This window comes from Bombina bombina, chromosome 9 (assembly GCF_027579735.1).
Source record: "Bombina bombina isolate aBomBom1 chromosome 9, aBomBom1.pri, whole genome shotgun sequence".
Lineage (NCBI taxonomy): Eukaryota > Metazoa > Chordata > Amphibia > Anura > Bombinatoridae > Bombina > Bombina bombina.
The window spans coordinates 13677550-13693820 of NC_069507.1; the positions used below are offsets into that span (position 1 = coordinate 13677550).

The 16271-nt window shown below is 43.9% G+C and overlaps 1 protein-coding gene across 1 annotated transcript in view; it reads right to left on the reverse strand.

Moving 5' to 3' along the window:
- LOC128639756 (E3 ubiquitin-protein ligase MARCHF8) overlaps positions 1-16271 on the reverse strand; it is a 441938-nt gene that overhangs the window by 300191 nt on the left and 125476 nt on the right. Inside the window, exon 2 of the mRNA XM_053691882.1 lies at positions 13796-13970. The gene's annotated coding sequence lies outside the window, so the exon portion shown is untranslated. The remainder of the gene's footprint in view (positions 1-13795; positions 13971-16271) is intronic.

Below are 16271 nucleotides of genomic sequence, written 5' to 3' on the forward strand. Positions count from 1 at the left end.
CCGAACACTAGAGACACAAGGTCAAGGCAAGTAAACTAGCTTTATGTTCAACACTAGAGACACAAGGTCAAGGCAAGAAACTTAGCTTTATGCCCAACACTAGAGACACAAGGTCAAGGTAAGCAACCTAGCTTTAAGCCCAACACTAGAGACACAAGGTCAAGGTAAGCAACCTAGCTTTAAGCCCAACACTAGAGACCCAAGGTCAAGGCAAGCAACCTAGCTTTAAGCCCAACACTAGAGACACAAGGTCAAGGCAAGCAACCTAGCTTTAAGCCGAACACTAGAGACACAAGGTCAAGGTAAGCAACCTAGCTTTAAGCCCAACACTAGAGACACAAGGCAAGCAGCCTAGCTTTATGCCCAACACTAGAGACACAAGGTCAAAGCAAGCAACCTAGCTTTATGCCCAACACTAGAGACACAAGGTCAAGGCAAGCAACCTAGCTTTATGTACAACACTAGAGACACAAGGTCAAGGCAAACAACCTAGCTTAACACTACAGACACAAGGTTTAAGCAAACAACCTAGATGTATGCCCAACATGACAGTCAAAAGGTCAAGGCAAAGTTAGGCTCCATGGAAGGCTTACAAAGTGAGGACACGTTTCATATGTAATTGTCTGGTTTATCACTAAACACAGCTTAGCCACTTTATTAACAGCAACCCTTCTGGGGGGCACGGTGCATGTGGCGTATACTGATCTCCACACACAAATAACAGGACACCTCACAGGGGACATGGTGCATGGGGTGTATACTAATCTCTACACACATATAAAAGGACACCTCACTGGTGACACTGTGCATGGGGCGTATACCGAACTCTACACTCAATAAAAGGACACCTCATGGGTGTAACAGTGCATGTAGCGTATACTGATCTCTACACAAAAAACATAAATTATGCTTACCTGATAATTTAATTTCCATCTGTGGGAGGAGAGTCCACTGCTTCATTCATTACTTGTGGGAATTGAGAACCTGGCCACCAGGAGGAGGCAAAGACACCCCAGCCAAAAGCTTAAATACCTCCCCCACTCCCCTCATCCCCATTATGCCAAGGGAACAAGGAACAGTATCTGGGTATAAATGGTGCCAGAAGAATAAAATTAAATTTAGGTCTGCCCACCGGAGAAACGGGCGGGGGCAGTGGACTCTCCTCCCACAGATGGAAATGAAATTATCAGGTAAGCATAATTTATGTTTTCCATCTTAATGAGAGGTGAGTCCACTGCTTCATTCATTACTTGTGAGAACAAATACCAAAGCTCTAGAGGACACTGAATGAAAAAAATGGGAGGGCAAAGGAGGCAGACCCTAAACTGAGGGCACCACAGCCTGCAGAACCTTTCTCCCAAAAGCTGCTTCAGCCGAAGCAAAAACGTCAAATTTATAAAATTTTGCAAACGTATGTAAGGAAGACCAAGTGGACACCTTGCAAATCTGCTCCATAGAAGCCTCATTCTTAAAGGCCCAAGAAGAGGCCACAGCTCTAGTCGAGTGAGCCGTAATCCTCTGAGGAGGCTTGTGTCCCACTGTCCCATATGCCAGATGGATCATACTACTCAACCAAAAGGATAGAGAAGTGGCAGAGGCCCTTTGCCCCCTGCGCTTCCCTGAGTACACAACAAATAAGGACGAAGTCTGTCTGAACTCCTTCGTAGCCTGAAGATAAAACTTCAAAGCCCGAACCACGTCCAGATTATGAAGTAACCTCTCCTTCGAAGAAGAAGGGTTAGGACACAAAGAAGGAACTACTATTTCTTGATTAACGTTACGACTCGATACCACCTTGGGAAGGAATCCCAATCCAGTGCGAAGAACAGCCTTATCAGCATGAAAAAAAAAGGTAGGCCGGTTCACATTGCAAGGCCGCCAACTCAGAGACTCTGCGTGCCGATGCAATAGCCAGTAATAACAGGACTTTCCATGAAAGAACCTTAATGTCAAGAGCATGCATAGGCTCAAACGGAACCCTCTGCAAAACCTTAAGAACTAAGTTTAAGTTTCAAGGAGGAGCTGGATTCCAGAAGACAGGCCTGATTCTAACCAGAGCCTGAACAAAGGACTGAATATCAGGAAGCTCCGTAGGTTTTTTATGCAACAGTACAGATAAAGCTGAGATCTGTCCCCTTAGGGAACTGGCGGCAAGGCCTTTATCCAGACTGTCCTGGTGAAAAGCCAAAATCCTGGATACCCTAACCTTATGCCAGGGATATCCTCGTTCCTCACACCAGGACAAGTAGGTCCTCCACACCTTGTGATAGATGCGTCTTGTGACCGGCTTCCTGGCCTGAATGATAGTGTCAATCACCTTTTCCAAAAAAAACTCTCTTGGCTAAGACAAGCCGTTCAATCTCCACGCAGTCAGCCTCACAGAATCAAGATTTTGATGTAGAAAGGGGCCTTGAACTAGCAGATCCCTGCGACAAGGTAACCTCCACGGCGGAGATGACGACATCCCCACCAGATCTGCAAACCACATCCTCTTTGGCCACGACAGATCAGAATAGCCGAACCTTGCTCCTGCTTGATGCGGGCCACTACACGAGGTAAAAGAGGCAACTGTGGAAATATGTAAATTAGGTTGAAGTCCCAGGGTACTGCCAAAGCATCTATCAGTTCAGCCTGAGGTCTATCTCTGGCGTCCCCCATCTGTTGCAGATCTCCGCGAACATCTCGGAATGGAGAGACCATTCCCCAGGATGAAACGTCTGTCTGCTCAGAAAATCTGCTTCCCAGTTGTCCACACCCGGAATGTGGATCGCTGAGAGCGAACAATTGTGAGTCTCTGCCCATTCTAGAATCCGAGATACTTCCCTCATGGCTAGGGAGCTTCTGGGCCCCCCTCTGGTGGTTTATGTAAGCCACCAAGGTAATGTTGTCAGATTGGAATCTAATGAATCGAGCAAACCCAGAAGGGGCCAAGCCCTCAGAGCGGTGAATATCGCTCGAAGTTCCAAAATATTTATAGGTAGACTCCTCTCAAGTCCATCTGCCCTGTGCCTTTCTGGCACCCCAAACAGCTCCCCATCCTGATAGACTTGCATCCGTAGTCACAATCTCCAAGGATGGTCTCAAAAAGGTTGTCCCCTGTGACAACTGCCCCAGTCGGGTCCACCAAGATAGGGACTCCCTCACTGTTCTGTCAAGAGATATCTGTTGGGACAGATCTGAATGATTGCCGTTCCATTGTCTCAACAATGGCGAATGGAATGACATCTATGCTGGATACCATGAGCCTGATCACCTCCATACACCTGGCCACATATGTTCTGAAGGATGTCTAAAGAGCTAGACAGTTGGACGCAAGCTTGCAACGTATCTGATCTGTCAAGAATGTAATGTCCTTACATAGCAAACATTAACTCTTTATATGAATGATGCACTTGCAACTTCTAAATGTAAACTGGCACTTTATTTACTGGATTACATAACTAGGTTGCTCCTGTAGATTTGCACACAGTAATATGGATATATACACATATATAGTCCTTTATAATGATTGGCTGCTGCACTCCTTTTATTAGCAGTTTTGTACACTGTCACTGTGTATGCAGCACTATAGTAAACTCAGTATCAGGTAGTATGCAAGATGACAAGGGAACTACCTGACCAGCTTTATAAAGTCTGTTCTATAGACAGTAATCCAGAGTAATTTATAACTGCAATATAACTTATAACTGTAATGTGTAACTGACAGTTCTTACTCTTCTTGACCGGCTGATGCTGTATCCTGCTGAAGTGATCTGTAGCTGACATTACACTTATTAGTAGCAGCACTTGTCAGAGCCTGAGGTTCAGTCCTTGTTACTTGTACTTTATAACTGCATCACCCAAACTGTCACAAGATGGCTTCTCTGAACTGTTCTGACTCTAAAGCACAGCCCACTTGATGACATCATCTTTTGTATGGAAGCCTCAATGTGCCATCTAACTAAATCAGGAAGTAAGCACAACACTACATCTCTTTTCCTACTTTTTTTTTTTTTTTTACTGCACAACAACAACAACCGTAAGATAAATCAGTCTTCTCCAGCATCCTCTTATATTGTGGATGTGAAAGCTGCTTCTTGTTTCTTCCTTTGACGAAAGTTTCTCTGATATGTTGCATGTTGCCTCCGGCGAGTGTCTCTGAAATTCACTTCAGGAGACCAACGAACAACAGGTGTTCGTTGCCTGGGAGTACAAGCATGACTATTGTGGTCCTGGATAAAATTTCCTGGCTTGTCATTACAAGGTTCTTCTATAGAGGCTGGTATTTCTGAGTCATCTTCTGTAGCGGAGTCAGAGCCAGTGTTTGGATCATGCCAAACACCCCCCCCCAGATATTAAAGTCATTGTCGGATTGCTTTCGTATGTGATGGTCCTCGCCAGCCTGTTCTCTCTTCTCTAGCCGTGGTCGTAGTTGATTCACATGGCGGTGACACACACCTGATTGTGTGGTTATCACATATATCTTTAGGCCCTCAACCTGGGCAACTACACCTGGTGCCCATTTTTCCTCTGTATGGTACACCCTATACCAGACCAAGTCTCCTTCTGTGTAGGTTTGTGAAGGTTTTCCCACTCATTTTATCTTGCATGATGCAGACTGTTTCTGCTACATCTGGTGTGATTAAATCCAGCTTTGTATGGATCTTTCTGACAAACAATAATTGAGCTGGGGCAACTCCCGTGGTGGGGTGTTGAGTAACCCTATATTGTTGCAAAAATTGTAAAATGTTTTTAGTATTCAGCTGCTTCTCTGCTTTTAGAGCCTTCAGTGCCCTTTTAAAGTTTGGACAAATCTCTCTGCTTGCCCATTGGTGGCTGGGTGATATGGTGCCGTCCAATGATGGTGAATTCCATTTGTATGTAAAAAAATTCTGGAAGTCTTGTAACACAAACTGGGGGCCATTGTCTGTGACCAGTTTTCTTGGCAACCCAAATACTAAAAACATTCTTTCCGATGCTGTTATGACTTCAGTAGTTGTAGTCCTTGTCATTGGAATTACTTCTGGTCACTTAGAGTGTGCATCAATTATGATTAAGTATGAGATTCCATCAATAGTACCAGCAAAGTCCAAATGTAGCCTCTCCCAAGGAGTAGTAGGCCAGTCCCGTGGTTGTACAGCTCCTCGTGGAAGCTGTCCTTGAGCTTGAACACACCCTTTGCATGCTATAACATAGTTCTCAATGTCCTTATCAATGGCCGGCCACCAAACATGACCCCTAGCATCCTGTTTCATTCTGACAATGCCTGGGTGTCCTTCATGAAGGAGTTTTAACGTAGCTTGCCGTAGCCCGTTAAGAACCAGAACTCTCTCACCCCATAAAATACATCCATTTCTGAGTGTGAGTTCTTTCGCTCGAAGTATGTATGCTCGCTGCACATCACAGCTGGTTCTTGGCCAGTCATCTCTCAAAAACTTTGCCAGAAGTTGTAATTCAGTATCACAAGCTGTCTCCTTTGCAATTTGTTTGGCATGTACTATACCCATAAAACACACACTTGGAAAGCTTTCCTGAACAACTGGTGAGGAATTCATTAGTGGAAGCCTGGACATTGCATCAGCATTGCCATGGGAAGCATGGGCCCGATATTTGATGGAGTAATGATACGCTCCCAAAGTTAGAGCATACCTTTGCAATCTAGCTGCTGTAGTGGTTGAAATTCCCTTCCTTGGATTAAAGATGGTCAGCAGTGGCTTATGGTCAGTTAAGAGAGTAAATTTTCTACCATAAATATAGTTATGGAACTTCTTAACAGCCCATACAATGGCCAATGCTTCCTTGTCTAATTAGGAATAGTTCTTCTCTGCCGTTGTTAGAGAACGAGAAGCAAAGGCTACCGGTCGGTCTGTCCCATCTGGCATCGTGTGTGACAAGACAGCCCCTAAACCATAAGGTGAAGCATCACATGTTATCATGAGTGGTTTCTGAAGATCATAGTGCATTAACATGCGGGAACACAGGAGTAGGTACTTGGATTCCTGGAAGGCTTGATTGCATTCACTGCTCCACAACCAGGGTCGATTTGTTTCAAGAAGCTGATGTAGTGGGTGTAACATATGGGCTAACTGTGGAAGAAAACGGTGGTAATAGTTAAGGAGACCAAGGTATGATCGTAGTTGTGATGCATTCTGTGGTATAGGAGCTTCTTGCAAGGCCTTTACTTTTGTCATCAGCAGTGTGTAGACCATGACAATCTATAACATTGCCACAAAATTCTAATGTGTCATGCATGAAAGCACACTTCTCCAAGTTGACCTTCAACCCGTAGGTCATTAGCCGCTGCAGTAACCTCTCTACATTGTGTCAATGTTCTTCCTCCATCCTGCCCATGATTAATATGTCATCTAAAAGGCATTGGACATGGGGTAGTCCATTTAACAGTTCTTCCATGGTGCGTTGCCAGATGGCTGGTGCAGGAGCAATGCTAAAGACCATACGATTATTTTGAAATAAACCATGGTGAGTATTGATTGTGAGTAACTTTCGGGAATCTGGATGTACCTCAAGTTGAAGGTAAGCATTTTTTAAATCAATCTTTGTGAAATGTTGTCCCCAAGCTAAGTTAGCAAAAATCTCTTCTGTCCTGGGTAATGGATACTTATCCACTGCTAACTGTTCATTCAACACCATCCTAAAGTCTCCACAAATTTGGATCTGTCTATCTTTTTTCCTTACTGGTACAATAGGAGAAGCATCAACTCCTGCCCTTAAAGCAAATGGCACAGTTCGTGCTTTGAAAAACTTTGACCTAGCTCCAGGTTTTAACTGTAACCGTACCCTTTTGTTCTTAACTTTCCCCAGAACATTTTAAAACACTGGGGCATATTTGGTCTTAATGTTCTGAATCCACTGGGCACAATCAACTCCAATGTGATGAACTGCACTGTTTTTGAGGCTCTCAGGCATGCCAAGGGCCCGTATCCAGTCCCTTCCATAAAGAGGTGGGCCACCTGATTTTAGCATATATAGTATAAGATTGGCAGTTTTACTGTTTGTACACACAGATACAGATGCACACCCCAGTGGCGTCAAGACTTCTCTGGAGTATGATTGTCGCTTCAAGGTAGTGGGCTGCAGCAATACTGGAATTTTCAGCTGTTTCCAATCTTTAATTGTCATAACTGAAACTGCAGCCCCAGTATCTAAGTCCATTGTCAAATCTTTTCCTTCAATATTAACATGAACGGTCAAAGGCTCAGACCCTGCTGCCATGGTGTATACAGTCAAACTCTGACCAGTCATTTCCTCTTCTGAATCTGATGTGGCTCCCTTATAAGCCATGTGGTAATTTCCCTTCTTATGTGTTTTGCTTGAGACACACTGCTGAGATCCTCTGCAAGCCTTCTTTAAGTGTCCTATTTTACCACAGCCATGACATCGAGCATTTTAAAATCTGCATTCAAAAGCTACATGATTCTGTGCTCCACATCTGTAACAGTTAATAGGCAATGTTGCTTTTGCTGAATATTTACTGCCTGGTTTAGTCTATTGTTTCACATTAGAGAAAAATACCTGTTCTTCCTTAGTGTGGGAATGCGTCTGCAGTAAACTGGTGTCTCGTGTGGCCTGTTCCAAAACAGAAGCAATTTCTAGTGCTTTATGGAAGGTCAGGCTCTCCTCTGTCAAAAGTCGCTTTTGAATAGATTCTGTACTGATACCCATAACAAACTGATCTCTAAGGGCAATATTCAGATACTCCCCAAAAGCACAGGCGATAGCCAATTTCTTTCAAATTATTGCAAATGTAGATAGTGTCTCTTGTACCCCTTGGCGCCTGCTATAAAACTTGAACCGCTCAGCAATCTCTAATGGCCGTGGTTGGAAATGTTGTGTTAAGATCTGTATTATTTCAGACAAAGAATTGGTGGCTGGCTTTTCTGGGTGTAGCAGGTCTTTTAGAATCTCATATGTTTTAGCACCAATAGTCGTCAGACAGACAGCAACAGACGTAGTATCTCCAATGTCATTGGCAAGTAAATACTGCTGTAGCCTTTCAGTCCAGGAAACCCAGTTATCTGTGTCAGGGTCGAATTCTTTCAATGCTCCAAATACAGCCATTATAGTGTGAGTTTGTGGTAGTAAACTCGTTGCCAGATGTAATGTCCTTACATAGCAACATTAACTCTTTATATGAATGATGCACTTGCAACTTCTAAATGTAAACTGGCACTTTATTTATTGGATTACATAAGGTGGCTCCTGTAGATTTGCACACAGTAATATGGATATATACACATATATAGTCCTTTATAATGATTGGCTGTTGCACTCCTTATATTAGCAGTCCTGTGCACTGTGTATGCAGCACAGTAGTAATCTCAGTATCAGGTAGTATGCAAGATGACAAGGGAACTACCTGACCAGCTGTATAAAGTCTGTTCTGTAGCCAGTAATCCAGAGTAACTAATAACTGTATAACTGTTAACTGTATAAGTGCAATATACTTATAACTGTAATGTGTAACAGAGTTCTTACTCTTCCTGACTAGCTGATGCTGTATCCTGCTGCAGTGATCTGTAGCTGACATTAAACTTATTAGTAGCAGCACTTGTCAGATACTGAGGTTCAGTCCTTGTTACTTGTACTTTATAACTGCATCACCCAAACTGTCACAAGATGGCTTCTCTGAACGGTTTTGATTCTAAAGCACAGCCCACTTGACATCATCTTTGTATGGAAGCCTCAATGTGCCATCTAACCAAAATCAGGAAGTAAGCACAACACTACAAAGAATATCTTCATGGCTGAAGAATCTATTATCGTACCCAGGAATTCCCCCCTGTTGCTGGGGACCAATTAACTCTTTCCTTCATTTATCTTCCACTCGTGGGACCAAAGGAGAAGAGCTCTTGAGTGATCCTCCACAAGACTGTAGGACGGAGCCTGGACCAGGATATCGTCCAGATAAGGTGCCACTGCAATCATTCTGGCTCTCGCTACTGAGTGAAGAGTTCCCAGAACCTTTGTAAAGACTCTTGGGGCAGTCGCTAGACCAAACGGAAGGGCCACAAAATGGAAGTGCTGGTTTAGGAAAGCGAATCTTAGAAACCTGAAGTGATCCTTGTGGATTGGAATGTGAAGGTAAGCGTCCTTCAGGTCTTTAGTCGTCATGAATTGCCCTTCTTGAACCAGGGGCAAAATTGACCTGATCGTCTCCATCTTGAACGATGGAACTGACAAAAACTTGTTTAGGGCCTTTAGGTCCAGAATTGGACGAAACGTGCCTTCTTCTTTGGGACCACAAAAAGGTTTGAATAATACCCCAGACCTCTTTCTGCCGGAGGGACTGGGACGATTATCCCGAGAGATAAGAGATCCCTCACATACCCCAGGAAGGCGTCTCTCTTTTCTGGTCTTGAAGATATGTTTGACAGGAGGAATCTGCCTCTGGGCGGATATGACGTGAAACCTATCCTGTAACCCTGGGCTACGACCTCCAGAACCCAAGGGTCTAAAACGCCTCTTCTTCAGGCCTCGTTCAACACAGTTCAAGCTGTGCATCCGGAATGGGGAAAAGCTTTTTAAAAGAAGAAGAGGGTGAAAAGGAAGAACCAAGTTTCTCCCATTCCTTCTTAATAAAGTTAGCCATCTTGACAGGAACCAGGAAGGCCTGGGGCACTACCCTGTCCTCGTAAACCCTATCCAGTTTAGGGATTGAAGGTTTTTCCGGTAGCTTCGGTTCTAGAACTTCCAACATAGCAAGCACCTCTTTCAGCAGAAAGCGCAAATGCTCCATCCTAAATTTAAAATCTGGTTCCTCCGCGGACCAAGGCCTAGAAGTAGCCGATTCCGACCCAGAAGCGGCATCCTCCGATAACTCGGAGTTGTCCTCCTTAGCGAATAATCTGAGACATCCAGTGGAGTCGAAGACCCCTGAGATGGATAGCAGTGCCATACCTTCGCTTGCACTAGTAGGACAAGGCATTGCATTAATGGCCGGAGAAACCGCCGTCTGTAACTGATCTGCGAAGTCTGGAGGCCAAAGGGCCCCTCCCGCAGGAGGATTAGTAGTGCCCTGGGGAACTGCTTGTGTAAACGGAAATTATTGTAGGGAACGCACCTCGCAGGGCGGAGAACCCTCAGAGGAGGACGACTCAGTCTTAATAAATACTTTATTCTTTTTGGATATAGCAATATTGTCAAAGTAGTGGAACAGAGTTGGGTAGGCGGTTCGACTGGAAACTCCTCACAATATACACAGTTAATAGGTTTAGATAAAGAGGGAGTATCCTCTAATCTAATATATCAGAGTCCTCCATAGCTTGCGCCTTTATTACGGACTTGATCAAAAAATAAATGGCACCTTTATATCCCAATGGCCGGGGCACTCACCACCTCATATGTTCCGGACTACAAGAAACAGCTTTCGTCTCCTCTGAACAAAAGTCGAAAAAGAGGAAGTTATGAAGGCCACACCCGGTCACATGGAGTGCCATGTAGGACCGCCCCTGCACTCGAGAGAGAGACGCACCAAAAAAAGCCTACCTCAATCTCTCGCTAATGAACTGACTGTTCCACACTGACACAAATGCAGAAGAAACACAATAAACAATATTATGCATAATAAAATCTCCCCTGTTCAATAACCTCATTACGAGAAATTACCCTAGATTCTATAAAAATAAAGGAGCCACACAGTGACCCTGTCTTCTTGCGTTTTCAAAAATATATAAATGAAACAATGTTACCAGAATCAACGCCATGGAACAGGGACACGGCCCTTCAAGTGAGGCAGGGTAGTAGCATCGCTCCTGACATGGACTTCAGAGAAGAAAAGCAGGCAGCGAAACTCGTCAACGCTGATTGCTAATGGAGCTGTTTCGCAGAAAGACTCTCCCTGCATTTCCAGACTCTAACATTCACCCATGCTCTCACTGAGAGGCTGACAGGACTACTTAAAACTTCAGTCCCATTTCGAAGAGTACTTCCCTCCATAAGAGACTACTCCGAATCTTCCGACACTTCTCTGCCAACCTCCTGTGACTAAAGGCAAAGAATGACTGGGGGATGAGGGAAGGTATTTAAGCCTTTGGCTGGGGTGTCTTTGTCTCCTCCTGGTGGTCAGGTTCTTAATTCCCACAAGTAATGAATGAAGCAGTGGACTCTCCTCCCATTAAGATGGAAATACTATAACAGAACACCTCAAAGTCAACCTGGTGCATGGGGCGTATACTGATCTATACACTAAACAACAGGACACCTGATGGGTGGAACAGTGATTGGGGCGTATACTAATCTCTTTACACAAATAACAGAACACCTCACAGGGACACGGTACATGGGGTGTATACTGATCTCTACAAGCAAATAACAGGGCACCTTGCGGGGGGGGACACTGCATTGGGCATATGCTGATCAGTACACACAAATAACAGGACACCTCATGGGGGGACACTGCATTGGGCATATGCTGATCTGTACACACAAATAACAGGACACCTCACAGGGGGGACACTGCATTGGGCATATGCTGATCAGTACACACAAATAACAGGACACCTCATGGGGGGACACTGCATTGGGCATATGCTGATCTGTACACACAAATAACAGGACACCTCACGGGGGGACACTGCATTGGGCATATGCTGATCTGTACACACAAATAACAGGACACCTCACAGGGGGACACTGCATTGGGCATATGCTGATCTGTACACACAAATAACAGGAAACCTCACAGGGGGACACTGCATTGGGCATATGCTGATTTGTACACACAAATAACAGGACACCTCACGGGGGACACACTGCATTGGGCATATGCTGATCTGTACACACAAATAACAGGACACCTCAGGGGGGGGGGACACTGCATTGGGCATATGCTGATCTGTACACACAAATAACAGGAAACCTCACAGGGGGACACTGCATTGGGCATATGCTGATTTGTGCACACAAATAACAGGACACCTCACTGGGGGAACACGGTGTATTGGGCATATGCTGATCTGTACACACAAATAACAGGACACCTCACGGGGACACACACTGCATTGGGCATATGCTGATCTGTACACACAAGTAACAGGACACCTCACGGGGGACACGCTGCATTGGGCATATGCTGATCTGTACACACAAATAACAGGACACCTCAGGGGGGACACGCTGCATTGGGCATATGCTGATCTGTACACACAAATAACAGGACACCTCACGGGGGGACACTGCATTGGGCATATGCTGATCTGTACACACAAATAACAGGACACCTCACGGGACACACACTGCATTGGGCATATGCTGATCTGTACACACAAATAACAGGACACCTCACGGGGGACACACTGCATTGGGCATATGCTGATCTGCACACACAAATAACAGGACACCTCACGGGGGACACAGTGCATTGGGCATATGCTGATCTGTACACACAAATAACAGGACACCTCACGGGGGGGACACTGCATTGGGCATATGCTGATCTGCACACACAAATAACAGGACACCTCACGGGGGACACAGTGCATTGGGCATATGCTGATCTGTACACACAAATAACAGGACACCTCACGGGGGGGACACAGTGCATTGGGCATATGCTGATCTGTACACACAAATAACAGGACACCTCACAGGGGGACACAGTGCATTGGGCATATGCTGATCTGTACACACAAATAACAGGACAGAGCTCTCAAAACTAAACTTCATGCCCTAAACTTACTCCTAATTACATATTATAACATTTGTGCAGAATTTATACCATTTATTCAGAACAAATACAGGAGAAAGCGTCCTTGCGAGGATGCTTGTGCCATACAGCTTTGTGTTCTTCATTCTTGAATGCTCTGTGTGCAAATTAAAGTAACAGCGCGGGCACAGTGTGCCAGCTGCCTCAGGTTAGGGCACCTGCCTATGGGAGGTATTGTCACTAAAACAAAGGCACATGTAAATGCCAACATGACATCACATGACACAGTAACAGGGGGTTAAACTGACTGGGACACAAGGAAGTGCAGGAGAACGTCTGCACAAATCTTCTCTGGATTAGCAAGCAGTTGTGACATTAACCTGTTTCTTGCCAGAGTCATTAGCTGATCACAGCCAGAGACAGATGGAGTCAGTACTTATGTCAGACAACCTGTTCTTATGAAAGGGATTTACAGTTTAAATAAAGTGATCACCAAACATCTAACAAGGCGCCGGCTGGGACATATATCGTCTGAGCCCATAAGACATTTCTTGCTAATTGATCTAAGCGTTAATAAATCTGCCAGCGTTACACAAAGCTTCCATTTCTGTGTTTCACAAGTTCTACTGACAACATAACGGGAAAAGCTGATTAAATATGTGACAAGAACTGTCACAGAAGCACAAGATACATGAGCAGTGTTGGAGGCTGATATTAATGACGACAACAGAGCAGTGCTGTAAAATGCTGATCATTAGAGGTTTATTAAACTAGAGAACAATTAGGTTTCCTTTTTGTAACAGCTCCTTCCCATGAGAGCATACTGAGGAAGCATTAGGAGTGTCCACACGTCATTGATGCAAAAATCTGATATATAGTGCACAAGTCATGTGCACACTACTAATCCTACCTCAGTATGCTCTCATGGAAACTATAGAGAGATAAGTAATTATATTTGATAATGGACACTTTTTAAATGATACACTCTTTCTGAATCCTGAAGCTTTATTTAAATTTCATGCCCCTCTCTTTTCGGACGGGGGTAAAGCATATTCTGCCCTCAGACCGTTATGTGACCCTCGGGGTGCAAGCTTGTAGGTTACTGTGCAAGTGATGGGGGCACTTAACTGGTTACAGATTATTATTACTGACCTGACTCAGTGAGTCCCTTAGTGCAAAACTGTTTACATTTGTCCATGTTCCAGATTTATGATGATGCAGCAAAATATCCTGACAACAGGTATTACAAATATCCAAAGAGATGCCCAAACCGTGGGACACGGAAAATATCCCCAGAGCCAACAGCAGCTGTTTTCAGCAGTTAAATCTGTAACACAATATATAAAACAAAAGAAATGAGAGTTGGGCTGATACTTTGGGTTCAGTTACATTCATAACATGGTTAAATGACATGAGTGTGCGCTAAATGATAGATACTATACATGAGTGTGCTCTACATACAGATACTACACATGAGCGTGCGCTACATACAGACACTACACATGAGTGTGCGCTACTTGACAGACACTACACATGAGTGTGTGCTACATGCAGACACTACACATGAGGGTGCGCTACATACAGATACTACAAATGAGTGTGCGCTACATACAGATACTACACATGATTGTGTGCTACATACAGACACTACACATGATTGTGTGCTACATGACAGATACTAAAAAGATTCCAAATAATGTGGCAGCAATGGTGAAAAATTATTTTATTGAGCACAGCAAAACACATGCATGTGTTTTGCTTTGCTCAATAAAGTAATTTAACTTCACCATTGCTGCCACATTATTTAGAATCTTTTTGGAATTATTGGTAGGGTGTGGTGGTACCCCTACGTGGCTTGCAAGTGACCTGGGTGCTGGATGATATTCATTGTTATGCACATGACAGATATTATACATGAGTGTGCTCTACATGACAGATACTACACATGAGTGTGCGCTACATACAGATACTACACATGAGTGTGCGCTACATACAGATACTATACATGAGTGTGCGCTACATACAAACACTACACATGAGTGTGTGCTACATACAGATACTACACATGAGTGTGCGCTACATACAGATACTGTACATGAGTGTGCGCTACATACAGACACTACACATGAGTGTGCGCTACATACAGATACTATACATGAGTGTGCGCTACATACAAACACTACACATGAGTGTGTGCTACATACAGATACTACACATGAGTGTGCGCTACATACAGAAACTACACATGAGTGTGCGCTACATACAGATACTGTACATGAGTGTGCGCTACATACAGACACTACACATGAGTGTGTGCTACATACAGATACTACACAAGTGTGCGCTACATACAGATACTATACATGAGCGTGCACTAGATGACAGACACTACACATGAGTATCACCCCCAGCCATGCCACCCACTTCAAATGTAAATTTTTCTGTAAGCTAAAGGGTTTGAATCATTCTCCAATCAGCGCTCTAGCTAGAACAAAAGGTGCCCAAAGGGGAGAGCCCTGAATGGAGATTGGAGAACGATTCAAACCCTTTAGCTTACAGAAAAATTGACTTTTGAAGTGGGCGGCGGAGTGCGGGGTATTTGAATTTCATATCTATATTAAATAGTAAGACATAGCATCTTCATCACAACTGATGAATTAAACTTAATCTAAAATATCTCTAACATTCCGGATCTGATTTTATAAAGGGGACAGTTTACCATCACTTTAAGGTCTGCAGGCTAAACTCATATAGAGAAATAAATAATAAAATGTTACAGTATTAACATTATGTCCTTTATAAGCCCAGTAGTACAAATGCTTATGTGTGCCGCATATTCACTATTACTGCAAACCTTAGTCTGGAGATACAACAAGCTTTATTCACATAAGTGATACTCCTGCGTTTTTACCAATTAAAGGGGCATTAAAGTCAGATTGTTTATTCACAAATACATAAAATATATAAAAAAAAATAATCCTCAATGCACTATCCTTTTCAGAATTTGCTTTCTTCTCCTGTCCCCAGAGTGCTGTATTAGTTATGTATACGGTGGAAGGTGCTATAGTCGCACTTCTCGTGAGACCCTTTAGAGAAAGCGCCACTGACAAGACATGAGCAATATGTACAGAACATACCGTTAGCAGCAGGTCCCATCCGATGGATCCCACATGAAGGTTTAATCTCTGCAAATAGAGATCACTAACATCTCAAATGCTGACTGCTGGCTCAGCCTATGTGACCAGTAACCTTGTTTTCATTCTGTAGAACTGGAGTTACAAATCCATCCTTTATGAGCGGAGGAAAGTGCTGTACCAGACACCCAGATGTCACTGACTAGGGCCTCATTCCCATAAAGCTCCCACTGCACAAGAATTAGGCAGATTTATGGGGTAATATGAGACGCCTTGAGCATATGTTTGTGCAGTAACTGTGCCCACAGGGTGAGTGTTCCTACAAATACCCATTATATATAAATAGTCCAAATTCTTCCAGCACATAGGGGCAGTGAAGGTGTGCCAGCTCAGAGGGTAATGCACAATACCCCCAGTAGTAAATCACCAACACCACAAATCTCTACAACAGATTTATTAAAGCTAATACAGCTTAATCAGCCAAACCACCACAA